Raw genomic sequence first — 18022 nt, forward strand, 5'->3', positions numbered from 1 at the left:
ATAAGCACCTCTTTTATTCTTCAAACAGTTATACATTTATATACAAGTCTTCTGCTCGATTCTAACCTCATCATTTTTCCAGGGTATGATGACATTGGCTCATACTCGTCCTCGAGCATAGGATCTTGTTGATTCGCTCACAAGATCAAGGGCCATTATAAAGCAGTTTAAAGAGGCCAACAAAATCAATGATTAGCAGGCTAAAAAGCTCGAGGAGGATCTTATGGGAAAGATTCTTGAGATCGAGGCGAAGATCCAGATGATTTAGGCACTCCAGGAGAATGAGACAAAGTAGAAACATCTCATTGGAAGCACAAGCAGAAACATAATAGTCTTGAGGATCATGTTAAGCAGCTCGAGTTGGAACAAAAGAGGGTCGAGGAGGAACTAGCCCAACAAAAAAAGCACTCCTCGGACTTGACCAGGTATCAAAGTGTCACCTTCAATTATTTTTTCATTTTTTGGAAGTACAATAAGGAGGCAAACTTTGACTATTTACCTTCCAATCTCCGATATAAGAATATTTCTTGCTCATGAGGAGGATGAGTCTGCAGCTGCTTCCTCGGATAGTCCTGGATCAGAGATTTCCCTCAACCCTGACAATGACCAAGGTTTGGAGCAGGTCGAGGATGACATTGATGACCCGGTGAGGCGAGAGTTCCCTTATAATTTTTTCTCTCTTTTTTATTTACATATATTCTAGACACTTGATCCATAAGGTACGTTGTACAAAGACAATGGCTGACCAAGAAACTTTTAATCTTGGGTATTATTGTAATATGTTTCTTTGATTACATACAATATGATGCTCATTTATGTTTTACTAGATATAAAAATTTTCATGCTATATAAGTTTTCCAACTTTCTTGCTCGTGTGAACAAGCAAAGTTTTTTACTTTTATGTTCTCTCGAACAAAGCATAATACTTTATAAATTTGGAAAAAATATTCTATGTACTACTCAGTTGTGATTTTTACTCTTTTGCTTATATGAGATTGTGTATACCTTATCTGCTCCCCAAGTGATCGAGGAGGTAAGTCCTTGCTCACTTGCCAAATGATCAGGCATGTTCGAGCTAACACTTCTACTCAGAATATCTTCAAAAAGTAGTATACTTTTTTAGGAAAAATCACACATGTTAAGCAATACTTGTTTAACTAACAAAAATTGGCAATGTTAAGTGTGTCAAGCACACTCCCCTGTAAATATCTCGTATTAAAATGGGCAAAATAGTGTGTATTGAATTAACGAATTCGTACGACCAACGAATGTTTTGAATAAAAACATTTGGATTGAATTTCATTAAATAACTTGTCGGTTTTGGGGGCAAAAAAGTGCTTTTCGACCAGGTAAAAACAAATAGTCTAGATAGTAATTGGTTATTACAAAGAATGGGTGAAACATGCCTTTACAAAAAAAAAAAAAATACACTGGTTGTTACAAAATGGGCAAAAAAATGCCTTGCGACCAGTGTTACTGATAATATTGTCTAAGATGTTCATTGTTCCAATATCATGTGATCGAATCCTTAGTGTTTTGGAACACATGTCGCAAGACTAGATCTCCTGTAGCAAACTTTTTGTCCTTAACTTGAGAGTTAAAATATCGAGCAACCTTTTGCTAGTAAGTAGCTACCTTGAACTGTGATTGCTCTCGTTGTTCATCGGTCAAATCAAGAGTTTTAGCTACAATTGATGATTCTGGGCTTGGTCATATGTACTTCGATATGATAGGAGGTTAATTCAACTGGTATCATAACATCATATTCATAAGCCAAGGAAAATGGACTATGACCAGTTGATGTATGAGCATTAGTACGATATGACCATAGCACTTCTAGTAATATATCTGACCAATTGCCTTTTTCTTGCTCGAGTCATTTCTTCATTGTATCTTTTAAAGTGTTGTTAACAACCTCTACTTTTCCATTTGCTTGAGGATGAGCAACTACTGAATTTTATTTTGTGATACCATGCCTTGTACAGAAGTCTGTGAATAGATCACTGTCAAACTGAGTACCATTTTCTGAAACAATCTTTTTTGGAAGTCCATATCTACATATAATATTTTTTACAACGAAGTCAAGCATTTTTTTTGAATTAATTGTTGCAAGTGGTTTTGCCTCAATCCATTTAGTAAAGTAATCCACTGCAACGACTGCAAACTTGACTCCTCCTTTCCTGTAGGTAATTGCCTGATCAGATCTACCCCTCAAACAGCAAAGGGCCATGGACTTTGCATTTGTTTCAACTCATTAGGAGCTGCCCGAGGTGTCTTAGAGAATCTTTGGCACTTATAACATTTTTGCACATACTCCATTGCATCTTCATTCATTGTTGGAAAAAAATACTCTTGCCTTAATATCTTCTTCGCTAGGCTTTGCCCCTGTGTGTGATTGCCACAAAATTATTCGTGCACTTTGATCCTAAACATTTCAGCTTTGTTTTGGTGACACATTAGAGTAAAGACATTGAGTACCTCGGCCTATGCATTACTCCATCCATGATTACATATTTGGCATCTTTCCTTGATATTTTTCGCGCTTCATTTTTGTCTTGGGTCAAAATTCCCTACTCTAGATAATTAGCAATTTGAGTCATCTAGGATGGGGAATTGTCTATCAACAACCCTGTCTCTATTTCATTGATACTTGGTTGGGCAAGGTGCTCAAGGGGTACTATGTACAGAGTGTCCGCATCTAAATATAGCTTCCACATTGGCCAGGTTTCTTCATTTTCTTTTGGTGCTACACCTTGGTTGTTTTCATCTTGTACCCATCTACATTCAACAATGAAGTTTGCTAATGCTTGTCCTTTGATGGCAGTTCTTGGCTGATAATTGATTTCATACTGCCCAAGATCTATTGCCTATTTAAGAAATTGACCTAATGCCTCGGGTTTCTGTAACACTTTCTTGAGGGGTTGGTCTGTTAGGATCGTGATTGAATGAGCTTGGAAGTACAATCAGAGTTTTCTTGCATCAAGAAATAGGCAGTATGCCAGATTTTTAATTAGGGGGTATCTTTCTGCAACTCCTATCAGCCTCTTGCTCATGTAATATACTTGATGCTGGATTTTATTTGCTTCTTTGATTAGTGTTGCACTAACATCATGCCTAGTGACAGCTAGATATAAATAAAAGGGTTCACCATCGACGGGTTTTGACAGGACTGGGGGCTGTGCTAGGTGCTCTTTTATTGCTTGGAAGACTTTCTCACATTCTTCTGTCTATTCAAACTTGTTAATTCCTCTTAGTAGGCTGAAGAATGGAACACATTTATTTGTAGATTTGGAAACAAACTTGCTAAGGGTTGCGATTCTTCTAGTGAGACTCTATACATCTTTTATCTTGGTTTGAGACTTCATGTCAATTAGAGCTTTGATTTTGTAACAATGCCTTATTCTACTCTTTGCAAAAACGTCACTCAGTTCATATCTATTAGAAAAATACCATTTTTGAGAAAGGTTAAATGAGGCCTTGTCAAAACATGCAATTTGGGCCCAATAGTTTAAAATAAAAATATACTATCTTTATGCAATCTTGAAAATAAATATAAAGTCCTCTACAGCATAATAAAAACATAAACCATAACATAAAAGTTCATAAGCATTCATGGTGTTTATCTAGATCGTTTTATCGCTCATGGACGCCCCGCGACATACATGATTAGACGTTGGAACTTCGCACATCACCATGCATGTCAATGAGAAACTCTATTGACTACCTTAAGGGGGGGGGGGGGGGACGTAGGGGGTGTGATCTTAAAGCCCAGTAAGGAAGTACAAACAAGAAAACAAAAATACAACATAACAGAAGTGACATATCTCATAAATTCTTAACATATTTTCTGCATAGCAATTATTATCAACATAAGGCATACAAAAACATAACCATAATCAAATAAGTCATAATCATAATCATAAACATAAGATTATATAAAACATAAGCATAATCACACAACATATGATCATGGCACCCCTATTGTCCATGTCACATCCTGTGAAAACATAACCATAACTACATAAGTCATAATCATACACCACCCCAATTGTCCATGTCACATTATACAATTCTTTGAGGTAACTAGTAAAGTATAAACCGGTAAATCCTCTTCTATGAGGTAAACATGAACTTTGGTCCTCGAATAACCTCGGTGCATCTGCCTTATGAGTTAGGTCATATCCTTAGTAACTCCTTTGTTGTGTTGAATTCAACACGCTAACCTACTATTTTTCATACAACATTACAAGCACATATACAAGTAGCTTACCCCATAACATAATAGCTCAATCATCTCATGAAATAATAGCTCATTCATCTCATAACATAATAGCTTATACCTTTGATAACATAATTCATATAAATTCTAGCTATCTTCCTTACCCCAAGTCGCAATTAAATAGCAGGGTGCTTCACAACGAGCCTAGAATCACAACCCAAACATTCGTCTCAATATCAAGCAAGACTAAGCATACCCAAATAACATACCCCACATGTGCATGAGCCACACACATGTGGCACAGGTTGCATCTCAATCATAATCACAAAATCACACATAAAATCATAAAAGAATAATCTCAATCTTATCAATGTAGTCTCAACGAATGCCAATCAACAAGCACACATCTAATTTAAAGGCGTATTTTTTAATGTAAAACTAAACTTGCATGCGACATGTGTACGTGGGAAGGTTCTTAAAATGCGTGTAGAAGTTGGTAGATTCTACTTGTTTATTTTATCGCCACTTTCTTAAAAATTCACCAATAATTAGTGTACCGACTTGTTAACATTACTATATTACCTCCTTAGGTCATAGGGTTTTATTCTAGATTTTATTTCTCAAAATTATTTTATTTTAATGAGCCTTTTAGTTGTATTTGCATCAAATTAATAAAATCCCATTTATTATTTAAAAAAATAGCTCATGACAACAACTTTTCTTCTCCTCATAAAATAATTAATTTTGAATAAATTAATTAATTCCATAAAATGCTCCAATTCAATTTAGCAAAGCCAATTATCTAGATAAAAAATATACATTAACCTTGAAAAACTTAAGACCTCAATGTCACAATTTTTTTTACATCTAAGTTAAGAATATATAAATGTTGGAAAAGTCCAACTACACCCCCATTTCTTAAATAAATTCTTTGGTCACATTTAAAAAAATAATTTTATGTAATTATTTTGTAAATAAAATATGCATAAATATAAATGAGAAAATACATATCTAAAGTATGGTAAAGTCATATTTTTCAATTATAAAATTTAAGGCATAAATTATTAAAATATATATTTGATATCTTTTAATAAAAGAGATTTTCTATATAATTAAGTAAAAATCAGCAAACATATTATCCCATTAATTTTAAGGCATAAGTTTTCAAAATATATTTTAACTATCCTTTTCATTAAAAATAATTTACCATTCGCAAAAGAAGCAAGAATACATGACCTTTACCCTATATACATGTCTATGTCGAGACCATTGCAAAGGAACACCAACAATACATTTGTAAATCTACCATGCTTCCTAGGATAGTCATAACCAATTACCAAAACATACTTAACACAAAATAATAACAGTAATGGTAATAATGTGGGATCCTAGACCAAGCATGTTGACCGAATACTACAATGACATTTATACAGAATGTTTACAAAATTACAACTTAAAACAAAAACTGACAATTAGCATGCTCTTATAAATAAATATTCATGGAATCAAGTAACATGCTTATGAAAGAAAAAAGAAAATGTGCACTATGCCCTAGATTCATACTTGTGCCGAGTATTGTCCATATGCTCATCGATATTAAAAAAAATTCATATCAACCATATACAACGCATGCCCAAATCTATAGTGGTTATCACTACAATTTTTTTTAGTTTTAGTCACAATAAATTTTGTGACTAAAAATAAAAAATTTGTGACTAAAGAAAATCATCTTACTTATGTTATCACTAAAAAGTCTGTAGCTAAAAGTATCAGTCACAAAAATCACAATTTGTTGTTACTAAATGTATTTTTAGTCACAACAAACTTTATCGCTAAAACTAATAGGTTGTGACTAAAAATACATTAGTGATAACTTGTGATTAAGTATGATTCTTTAGTCACAAGTAATTTTTTATTGTAACTAAAAGTGGCATTCAGTCACACAAAATATATGTTGTGACTAAAAATCATGATTAATAGGTTCACAAAAGATATGCTAAGAATCCTAATTACATGTCATTGTCGAATGTTGTATTAGTACAAAACAAAATACTTTCAATTCAAGAGAACTAATCATGCTTCCAATAACCGCATAAGTAACATACCATAGTCGAATCCTTCATCAAACAATAGTCATTTACTCAAAAAAATAAGCACAATTATCCTAACACGCTCTTACAAATGTGAAGACAAAAAAACAAGTGTTTCACTCTTACCTCTTGAAGATAACGGTGGTCGAAACCCTAGTTTCCTTCCCACTCTTGATCAACCTTTGAAAGAACACCTAGCCATGCTCATTTGTTTCAACCATTTAGATCATACAAGAAAAAAAAAAATCATAAAAATCAAGACTAGATTCATACTTACTATCCCTTGAGTCTTAGGCCTTCTTGTTCTTCCTCTCTCTTCATTCCTCTTTCTTTAGAACTCTCTCTCTCTATCTCTCTAGGTCGGTGGCTGAGGTATAGAGAACAGATGAACAAAATGCTCTTTACGGTTCTAAGGTTCTATTTATACTATACTAGGTTTTCAAATATAAAGAAAACAAAACCTAATTTCTATTAATTCATTATTTCCTAAAATAAAATAATAATATTATTCAGCCAATCAAATGCCATTGAAAATTGATATCACACTAACTTCTCTCTTTCCTTCCTTGGCACACCACACTAATAAGGAAATGTCTAATTTTCGTAGCCAAAGATCCTTTGACATTGGGACTCGATTTTGACCATGATAACTTGTGAATTAGGAATTAGCTTCTTCTAAAAGTTGTAGGTTATCGAATTAGCTTTCTAATGGTACCAAGTTTGTCCAAATCGGACACGAACAACTCAAGTTATGCCTATTTACTGTGGCTGGGTCCAAAGTTATGGGATCTCAAAAAGTGACAACTTTTTCCTTGCTCACCACTTCTCTTTTTTTTTTCCTATTTCTCACTTGTGTGAACATAAACCTTCTAGAATATTCCCTCTTTATTTCTTCAATTTTTTTTTTATTTTTCTTAATTAATAAAATAAATAAATGGAGAATAAAAATTACTATGCATGGAAACTAATGCACGCTCAGCATACATACCATGACATGCACTCACATAAGTGCTCAAGACTATCTCTAGTACGCATGCACCTTAATGCACACAACCAAAACTCAAGCAAGTTTACAAAAGAAAACCATTAAATAAAACAATTAACAAATTTCAATTCGCATAATTTCTACCAAACAATTCAAACAATAAAAATAAAATTCTAACACTTAACAATAAATAAAAAAAATAATGCACAAAAATAATAAAAAAAAATTCGGTGCACTACAAATTTTTTCTAGATTAGCCTCTATGCCTCTTGAATTGACGATGAAACCAAGAAATTTTCCTAAGCTTACCCCAAATGAGCACTTTAAGGGTTCAACTTCATATTTTAATGCTTCAAGATAATAAAGCATTCTTTTAGATCGTGAACGTGCCCCCCCCCCCCCCCCCCCCCCCCTCACCCCACCAAAAAAAAAACTTTTTTGACTTGACCAGCATATCATCAACAAATACTTCCATGTTATTGCCTATCTGGTGCTTGAACATCATGTTAACCAGCTGCCGATACATCGCGTTAGAGTGTTTGAGTCCAAAAGAAATTACTTTGTAACAGTACAAGCCTATGTCTGTTCTAAAGCTGGTATGCTCCTCATCGAGAGGGTGCATGATGATCTGATTGTATCCTGAGTAGGTGCCCATAAATGTAAGAACCTCATGCCTTGCAGTAGCATCAACTAATTAGTCGATCCTTGGTAAAGGAAAGCAGTCCTTGTGGCACACTATGTTCAAATCTGTGAAGTCAACAAAGGTCCTCCATTTGCTATTGGGCTTTGGCACTAGAACAGGGTTTGCAGCCCACTCAGGGTAAAAGGCTTCTCCTATAAATTCATTTTCCTTTATCCTTTCAACTTCTTCTTTTAAGGTCTTAGACCTTTCTCTATCGAGTAGTCTCATTTTCTACTGGATGGGCTTGAAATTATCCTTATCTATATTCAAGGCATGGCTAATCACTGTAGAGTTGATGCCCACCATGTCCTTGTGCGACCAGGCAAACACATCTTGGTTAGTTCTTAAAAAATTTATAAGTTCAGACTTGACTTCCTACGCTAAGTTTTTTTGAAAAGGACTTCAATTGGTCCCACTCCAGTATCATAATCCCCAAAGCAAGGATCAAATTCATCTTCCTCACTTTGGGCAATGCCCTATTTGAAGTTGCTTTGCTCGTTCGAGGAACCTTGCTTTCGCTCCTATGATGTACTCATCTCTACAAATCTTTTTTTTGACATCCTTACCCTTGACATTGTTGGACAGAGATGATCTGGGGAACATGAACCTATAATATGAAGCTGTAATAAACCAAATTAGTAATTAAACTCTTTAATATAATAATCTTATTTATTAATTTCATGATTACTCCACATTAAATATGGAATTGCACTCTAAGTATTTATATAATTATATTTCAGAGTTTTCTCTTGTAGGATATAATCAATAAATGTAGATATGTTCTCCATTTATTGGTTCATTAATTAGAGTTGGTCAAGCTTACCATTTTACCCTTCTAATTACCTGTTGATCCTTAAGTACCATTAATTAACTAGCAAATAATTAATCTATAATCAAATTATAGATTTGAGCTCAATAACTATTTAGTTTAAGAATCAACCCTTAAGGGAACCAATATTCGATCCGTTAGGAAAGTATGGATTCCATTATTCCATTAAAAAACTTTAAAATAAAAGGATTTTCTTCAACACTTTCTTAAACTAGACTCTCTCTCTTTGACTTCATGAACATCATCGGCAACCTACTTTGAATCGTAAGATTCAATTATCTAGAAATAATAATAAACATTGTTAATGGACCCCGAGTGTAAAAGTCAGCATGGCATATATATTTCCACTTAGTTATAAGAATGAATAAATCAAATTTACCTTTCTTATTCTTCTTAATTTAAGCGATTATTTCACGCTTGGCCGATAAGATTTCATTATCATAAAACCACTTATCATATATGTGTCCATATATTGCATGGATGACCTCCCATATATCATATGCAGATTTAAGGCTTTGTAGAGTATTTTTGGTCTTTATATTTACTGAGTGAAGCAAATAATATATTGCCATATGATATATTTTCAACCACTTAGCGTACTCAAACTGATCATTCACTGAAGCTTCTATTGGTGGTTCTTAAATTGGTGGTATTTTAACAGCTTCCATCAAATTCTCTCTTAGCTATAATATATCAATATCATGTCTCCAAAAAACTATATTTTCATCATTAAGTTCAATCACTACATTGTAGTCATTTTCAAACATTTTAACTGAAAGAAATAAAATACAATAATATTACTATTTGAATTAATATCAATAATTTGGAAAGTAAATATGATGCATGAATGCAATCAGTTAAAACATATAAACTAATATTTACTATTCCACGATAAAACTACCCAACAAATAAAGTGTTGCCTTAAGGTTGGTCAAGTTAAATTAATATAGCTTATAAGATAATTTTATCTTTATTATTTAAAACATAAAATAACTCTTTATTTTCTCTTTTAAAAATAAAGTACCGTTGGTTTGGTCAAGATGGAATTATCCACTGCAAAAGCTTAATTGCATCTTTGTAAGTTGTAGAGTCCAAGAACTTTACTTAGCTAGTTAGATAGTAGTAGCAATAGTAATAGTTGTAGTATTTTTATGATTGTGGATTTTGGTTCAGACCGGGATTTAGTTGGACACTCGTAGTAACACTTGTAGATTTTCTAAGTTTAACCTATAGTGTAAGAATATTAATTTTAACCTAAGTTTTGATTAATATGACTAATATTGATGGTGATATTTATTATATTATAAGGTTTAGATAGACCCAATAAGATAGTAACACTTGTCTTGTGTATGTTTAATGATAATTAAGTATTTTTGAGGAATAAGTTTATTAAGATCAATATTTGAATATCCTAGGGTCTGCCAGCAGCTTTGAAATCGTTAGAGGACTTAGTCAAGGTTGTTTACTCAATTCAAATTAGGCTGAAAATGTGCAATTTCGTGTATAATATTTATGTGTATGCCGATATATCGCAGCACTAGGGGGCGATATATCGCCATACGAGGATACGAAAAACACGTAACTTCGCACGGCCACCTCGACGAGCCTCGGGCATATTAGCCCAGGTGATATATTGCCTACTAGGGGCGATATATTGGCTCATTTGAATTATTTTTGAATGATTTTAAAACCGAGTTCATTTTAATCTTTAACCTCTTGATAAATCCAGCATCTTTCTGACCGAGTCTTCAGCCTCTGCTGAACGATAATTCAAATATTTTTCAATTAAAAAGCCATTATTTTATTCAAGTTAAATGAAGATCTTTTCATTCTTGAACTCTATAAATAGGACCTAGTACCCAACCATTTATTCATTCATCAAGCTAAGTTTAGAGTCTGCAAGCTGCTAGGTTATTTTAGAGTGATAAACACTTGGGTTGGGGTTATAAGCTTTATCCTTATAAGCTTAATAAACTCTCGGGAAGTAAGGTTTATAGTATATTTCGGTTTCGAGGAGTAGTTCGGTCATAGAAGCATTAAAGGTATTCCAAATTCTAGTTCATTTCTGTATTGTTTCCTTAAGTTCTTATAGTTTTCTACTCAAAATCCTAACTCTATTCATTATTCTTGGTTAGGAAATCTAAGATCTTGAACGTAAGATTCTTGGTAAGTATCTTTTCGATGGTATAGTTCTTTCATTATTTTCATCCCTTTTTCTTTACTATACTCACCTTTCTTTGATGGTTTTTAGGAGTGTTCCAAAGTCCCAATCCTGTTCTCATATCCCGGTATTTTTGGTAAGGAAGATAGGATAGGATTCTATATGTTATATGTTATCTTATGATTTATGTGTTATGAAATGTTATATTATGTATGTTGGTAGGCTTGGGAATATGACTTGTATAGATAACAAGCCCCAATAAATTTATGGGCATATGACTTGCTTAGCTAGCAAGTCCCACAAAATCTAATGGGCATATGACTTGTTTAGTTTACAAGCCCCAAGTAGTAATGGCCATTATAAGTATATATGACATATGATTATGATACGCTTATGGTATATGTTTATGGTATATTTTTAGCATATAATATGAATTTTATGAATATGATTTATGTTGTTAGATTTTCCTTGCTGGGCATTAGGCTCATTCCTTTATGTTTATATGTGCAGGAAAATAGCTATGGTGGCGGAAAGGTTCTTGGCAGCTTTGGGGTTGTGTATTGAGGCAGGATGGAATCGGTGGATTGAGCGTTCGATTCGAGGATGAAGTGCTTCCTAGTCTTTTAAAAATTATGCTTTATATGTATTTTCCACACTTTATTTTGTAACCCATTTATTTAAAGTTATGTTATGTTTTTATTTTAAAAACAATGGGATCCCATATCCTACTTCAAATTTTATGTAGTTTAACATTTGTTTTACAAGTTTTAATGAAGTTATGATTATTTCACTTGTGAGTTTTGTTAAAGATTAGTGTCTATGTATAGTAGTCATTAATGGTCCAAAGTCTAGAGTAGTTGGGTCATTACATAAGTATAACCCATTATTTCGAAATTCATGACTTAACTTAGAGAGCGCCACCTTAGGGTCGGTAAAGCCTAAATATACATCACTCATTCCTATCTCCATAAGATACCTTGATATTAATATGTCTAGAAACCTTCCTTAGGGAGATGGAAACAAAGCCACCTCGAGGCCCTATTCACATGTCACGGTGTTGTACTAATAATGGAGACCACAAGTCACATTGAGTTGTTTACTTTCTCCAACTTATTATTTTAGAAATAATGTATTTTATTAAACTAATCAATTAATTCCAAATTAATCACCAGTTTATTAATAACCTTATTGTTGACCATCGATTTGGCCAACGACACGGAGTCAAATATGCGACAAGAAATGAGACGACAATTAAGAGTTTAATCTAATGGTAAAGAAGAAAACACCAACGATTTATAGTGGTTCGGCCCCAAAGAATGGTAATGACCTACGTCCACTTAGTGCTATTATTAATATTGAATCTCAAAGTCGTGATCAAAGAACTAGGGTTCTTGAGTTCCCAAACCTTGGGAGAATTACAATAAAATGATGGATAATCACACTATAGCTTTCTCTCTCAATACTTAGGAAAAAGGTCCAGAGATCAAAAGTCCCTTCCTTGAGCTATTTCATCTATACTTATAGGCTCAAGGGGGGTTACATGGGCCAATGGGCCTTAACTCTCCTTCATGTTCGTGTATCAAGGTAATAAAGAGGAAATAATTGATGTAGTTATTACAAGATTATGACCGTTAAAGGAAATAAACCGAATCATACGACCAGCCTGGTCGTATCTAATAGCTAAGCTTTGATGAAGCATCGAGGAGATGGTTGACAGACGAATAACACCCCTTCTTAATGATGCTGACACGTGATACCCACGTGTACAAAATTCCTGCCACGTCATCCGCAACGATTTTGGGTAAACATTTTCCCCCCAAGTTTATTTTACTGCGACCAGCATAAAGTAAACTTAGGAAAATGATTCTTCGCTTACCCCACCAAATCTGTCAGAGCCACCCGTGCTTTCTTGAAAAAAGTGATCAATCATGTCCAATCAAGTCTTTTCCGTTTCCCAAAAACTTGTCTGACGGCTATTGCACTTCCCCATACTTTGAAAAAAGTAATTCATGATTACTTCTTTTATCGTGTCGCAGTCACTATAAATAATACCCCAAATCCGCATTTTCACTTTTTACTTTTCACTCACCATCTCCTTTTCAAGAACTCCAAAGAACTTCGACCTTCGGAGCCCAGAAATCCTAGGAACTTTCATCGCTGATCCAAGAAACTTCCATCTGGACGCTCAAAGCTTTCGTTTTCAGACTCCACCCTTCATCTATGTAAGTCTCACGAACCCCTTAGACGTTTGAGTTGCAATGCAAAATTGTTTTGTATTTGTTTCGTATCTGAGTTCTTGGTTGTTCTTGACCGACACTGTCTTGGGGTAAACAGGCATGTTGATCGATGCTTGATAGGGTAGTGAAATAACGTTTCATAGGAGTTAGGATTCAGTTTGATAGTCGAGATTACAGATTTAGGGGCGTAAAATCGAAGTAAAAATTCAATTTTTAAGCTAGTTGAAAAACTGGGTTTTTCCCGCCCTTTCAGAGTCGAAAAAGCTTTTTCTGAAAAACTTTTTACCTGAGCTTTTTAATCCATTTCTCAAACTGCTCGTATAAAAGTTAGGGTTTTTGCTAGAATGCTGCTGGCCATATAAAAGCTAACTTTTATGCGCGAGCAACGCTATTCCAACTCTCAACACAGATTTTTAGGCTTTAAGTTCTCATCTCCCTCTTTCTCTGTTCCCAGCTTTTCAGGTAAGATCAGTGGGGAGGTGAGAGGCATATCGATGACTACTTGCTAGCCCAATTGCTTGAGGATGAGGAGCAATCGTCGCTGTTGATACCAGAAATTCCTTTTTCTCGAGCTACTCCAAATATTTCATCGTTCCCGCACCAAAATATGGGTCGAGTTAAGTCTAAAGCCCAGATAAAAAACCTTCCAACCCTTCAAATCAGCCTGCTCCTTAGGTTGAAATTCCCTCGACCAGCGGTCAAGAAAGAAATATCCTCGACCCTAGCATTCAAACTCGTGCTCAACTTCGACACGCCATTCAACCAGATGTTGAATGGTACGTCGCCCCTCCTAGCCGAGTAACGCTTAGGATGATCGCCAATTATATCAAGAAGTATGGGCTCCCTGGGGTGACCCTAGTCCAACCCACCAGAGATCAAAAGGCGAATCTGCCTGGAGGCGCGTACAACACCAGGTCGAGGTATCACATTGAGGCAGGAGCGATCCTGCCTCTTCATCCTTTCTTCCAAGGAGTGGCCAATTATTTCGGGGTCACTCCTTTTCAAATAACCCCAAATGGATATAGGATGCTCTTTGCATTCTTTATCCTCTATAGCCATAAGAAATGGCCTGTCCACACGCCACATGAGGTCAACTACCTGTTCGACCTAAAATCCAACCCCAATCAGGAGAAGACGGGGTTCTTCCATTTCTGCAACCAGGAAATAGGTTGCACTTTCCTGACTGACACTACTTTTATCTCGAACATGGGGAAGTACCATCTGGAGTACTTTCTGACTACTGACATGGTCGCGAACAACTTGGCCTTCACACAAGGAGGTAAAGTCTTTGCCCCCCTAGTCGTTTATTTTTCTTTAATTTTTACTGCATTTCCCTTAGATTTTTAGCGCCTTTCAGGCCTATGGTTGCGGCCAGCTCCCACACCAGACATGGAAATCTGATCAGCTCTCTTGGCTAGCCTTACTGGCGTAGAGAAGAGCGTCAAGCATCTGTTCACAGAGGCCAACCTGAGGCTGGTCAGGTTTTTGGCACCTCACCAGGATATGAGGGAGTCAACAGCGAGAAGTGCCACTGGCGAGGAGATTCTCGAGCAGCACCCAGACGTGTCACAACCTCAAAGGAGGAGGACAACTGGAGTGACAATCAGGGAACCCTCCAGCACCCCACGAATTTTTGCTCCCCCCGCCCCACTGGGAAAGGGAAAAAAGAAAGCCACCGAACCTCTCGAGCCTCTCGATGAATCTTTGGATGAGAACGATACTGATCTCTCGCTCTTAGATAGTTTTCCAATTCCCTGTCATTTTTTTGACGGGGACGACAATTTTAAGTACGCTCCCAATTTAGATTCAGACTTCTTCATGCCCGAGAGTGAGTGTAACACTAGTAGAGTATATAATGTAGCAACCAATAATGATAGCTCGGGTATTTTACTTACAATTTTCTTTGTTTCTTTTCTTGACATAGCATACTCAGTCGTTTGTTCTACCTCACTGTTCGTGTATTTGCTTTCTTGTAGACATGGAATCCAAAAATGTGTTCGATATGTACAGTGCTCCTGAGGCTCCTGAATCTCCTGCGAGCAAGAAGAAAGTGAGCAGGCGGCATCATGGGGAAAGTAGTAAAGCGCCTCCAGCCAAGAAAACCCATACTGCAGACCCTTCGGCAGATGTACCTTCAACAAATGCAACACCACCTCCTTCTCCCCTCGAGCAGAAAACTCCGCCAACTCTAGTCGGGTCAAAACCTTTCCCACCAGCTCTAGCTGACCAGACTCAGCAGGCTGCCCCTGGTTCCACAAGGGGTGACATATCGAGCCTTGCCCTATATCAGCTAAGGACAGGATGGAAAAATTTTTGAGGCACGAACGCTGCCGAGAAGCGATGGTTGGGACAGAGACGATGGACGTCGACCAGATCTTAACCCGTGCTCTAAACAAGCTCGCAAGTGTAAGTTGTCTTTTTTCTGTGGAGACTAAATCCTTTTATTTATTATAGTCAAGTTAACTTTCGTGCTGATTGCAGGCAATGCTAACCGTGACTGTTGGCCGTCTCCACTCGGGAGCCATCACCGAACAGTCCAAGGCTTTCGAACAATGGCACACTGAAGAACTCAAAGCTGCCGAAGCAAAATATGCTGAACAGCTTGAGGCGGCTCAGAAGATAAACACAACACTACTCGAGGAGAACAACAAGCTGGCTGGGGAGTTAAGGGAGAAGCAGACTGCTCTGGACAAGGCCGTCGACCAAAGAGACCAGTTCAAGGAGTCTAACTGCATCAACTACCGCGAGGCTAAAAAGCTCGAGGAGGACCTGATTGCGAGCAGACAGGAGACTACAAAGCTGGAAGGCCGGATCGAGAAACTTGAAAAATCCAACGCCAACAATTTGGAGAGGTACAAGAATGCCACGGTTAAGTGTTTCTATGACTTCTGGAAACACAAATAGGAGGCCAACTTCAGCTATCTTCCCGAGCGCACAAGGCATGCTAAGATAGCCCGCTGCGTTGCTCACCTGACGAAAGAAGAAAGAGCCAAGAAACCTGCCTCGCCTGAAATCTCCTTGGCCACTGGCGTGGAAGGGGTGGACAATGAAGCTACAACTGTCGTTGACTAGGACACCCCTCAAGATCCTCCTGCCTCGTAGTCTGCTATTCTTTTTTTTTATTCTTTAATCTTTTGACTACACGACCTACAGGTCGTGATGTAAAGACACTTTAATTTTCTAGTTAACATTTTATGGCTGCACGGGCAGCTTTTACTTTTAATATGAACAATTACATCCTAGCAGTAACTGCTCGCAGTGTAAAAGGTTTCCTTAAGATATTATAATATTTTCAATTTATTGTAACATTTTTTCGCATGACCGAACTTAGCATAGTACTTTGGTTTGATTTAACAAAATACAAAATTTTGAAAAATACTCTAAGTACCTTAGCATGCTTTCACTTATTTTGCTCATGTGTTTACATACCTTTCGATATGCTTTGCTTACTAGATGCCTTATATGCTCCCCAAGTGATTGAGGAGCTTTAGGTCCTTAGTCACTTGCCTTGACCAGACCTGTGCGAGCATTACTGATTAGAATAATGAAATTAAAATGATAATACATCAAAACAACACACGTAATGAGCAAATACTTGTAATAAATAAATAATTGGCAAGAATGACTGGCTGCGCACATACCCTTATATTTCTCGTAATAAATGGACAAAACGTGTCTGTACGAGTGATCAATAAGATCTTACACTTATAAGCGATTACTCACATAAAATGACCAACCCTTTTTCATAACTTGTAAAAAGTAAAATTAATACAAGCTGATTCTTTAAGAAGAATTGTTTATTGATAGTACTTGCGGAGGTGTTCTCCATTCCAATAGCGAGGAATGAGATCTCCATTTAAGCGAGCAAGTTTGTAGGTGCCTGGATGGAGGATTTCTTCAATCTGGTATGGTCCTTCCCAATTAGGTTCGAGTACTCCAGCAGCCTGGTCGCGGGTGTTTAAGAAAACTCTGCAAAGTACTAGATCTCCGACATTGAATTTTCTTTCACGTACTTTAGAGTTAAAATACCGAGCGGCATTTTGCTGGTACGTAGCTACTCGGAGTTGGGCTTGCTCACACTTCTCATCGATCAAGTCTAAGGATTCCATCAATAGTTGGCTGTTAGAGCCTTGATCGTATGTTATTCTGCGATGCGAGGGTGGATCTAACTCAACAGGCAACATAGCCTCATACCCATAAGCCAAAGAGAATGGAGTATGGCATGTTTCTGTTCGATGAGAAGTTCTGTACGACCAAAGGACTTCAGGAAATTGCTCTGGCCATGCACCCTTAGCTTCTTCCAGTCTTTTCTTCAGGGTATTCTTTAGTGTTTTATTGACTGCTTCGACTTGTCCATTTGATTGGGGATGAGCGACTGAAGAAAAGCTCTTGATAATCCCATGCCGTTCGCTAAAGTCCGTGAATAAATCACTATCAAACTGTGTGTCGTTATCTGAGACGATTTTCCTCGGCAATCCATAGCGACAAACGATGTTTTTGACCACAAAATCCAGCACTTTCTTGGTCGTTATGGTTGCGAGTGGTTCATCTTCGGCCCATTTAGTGAAATAATCGATGACAACCATAACATACTTGATGTCGCCCTTTCCTGTGGGTAAAGATACGATTAAGTTTGTACCCCATACTGCAAACGGCCATGGAGTTTACATCTGTTTTAGTTCATTAAGGGCTGCTCGCGGGATTTTTGAGAATCTCTAGCACTTTTCACACCTCCGTAAGAATTCCATTGAGTCTTCATTCATCGTTGCCCAGAAATACCCTTGCCTCAGGATCTTTTTCGACAAACTTTGCTCCCCAG

The sequence above is a fragment of the Humulus lupulus genome, chromosome 5 (assembly GCF_963169125.1).
Source record: "Humulus lupulus chromosome 5, drHumLupu1.1, whole genome shotgun sequence".
Classification (NCBI taxonomy): domain Eukaryota; kingdom Viridiplantae; phylum Streptophyta; class Magnoliopsida; order Rosales; family Cannabaceae; genus Humulus; species Humulus lupulus.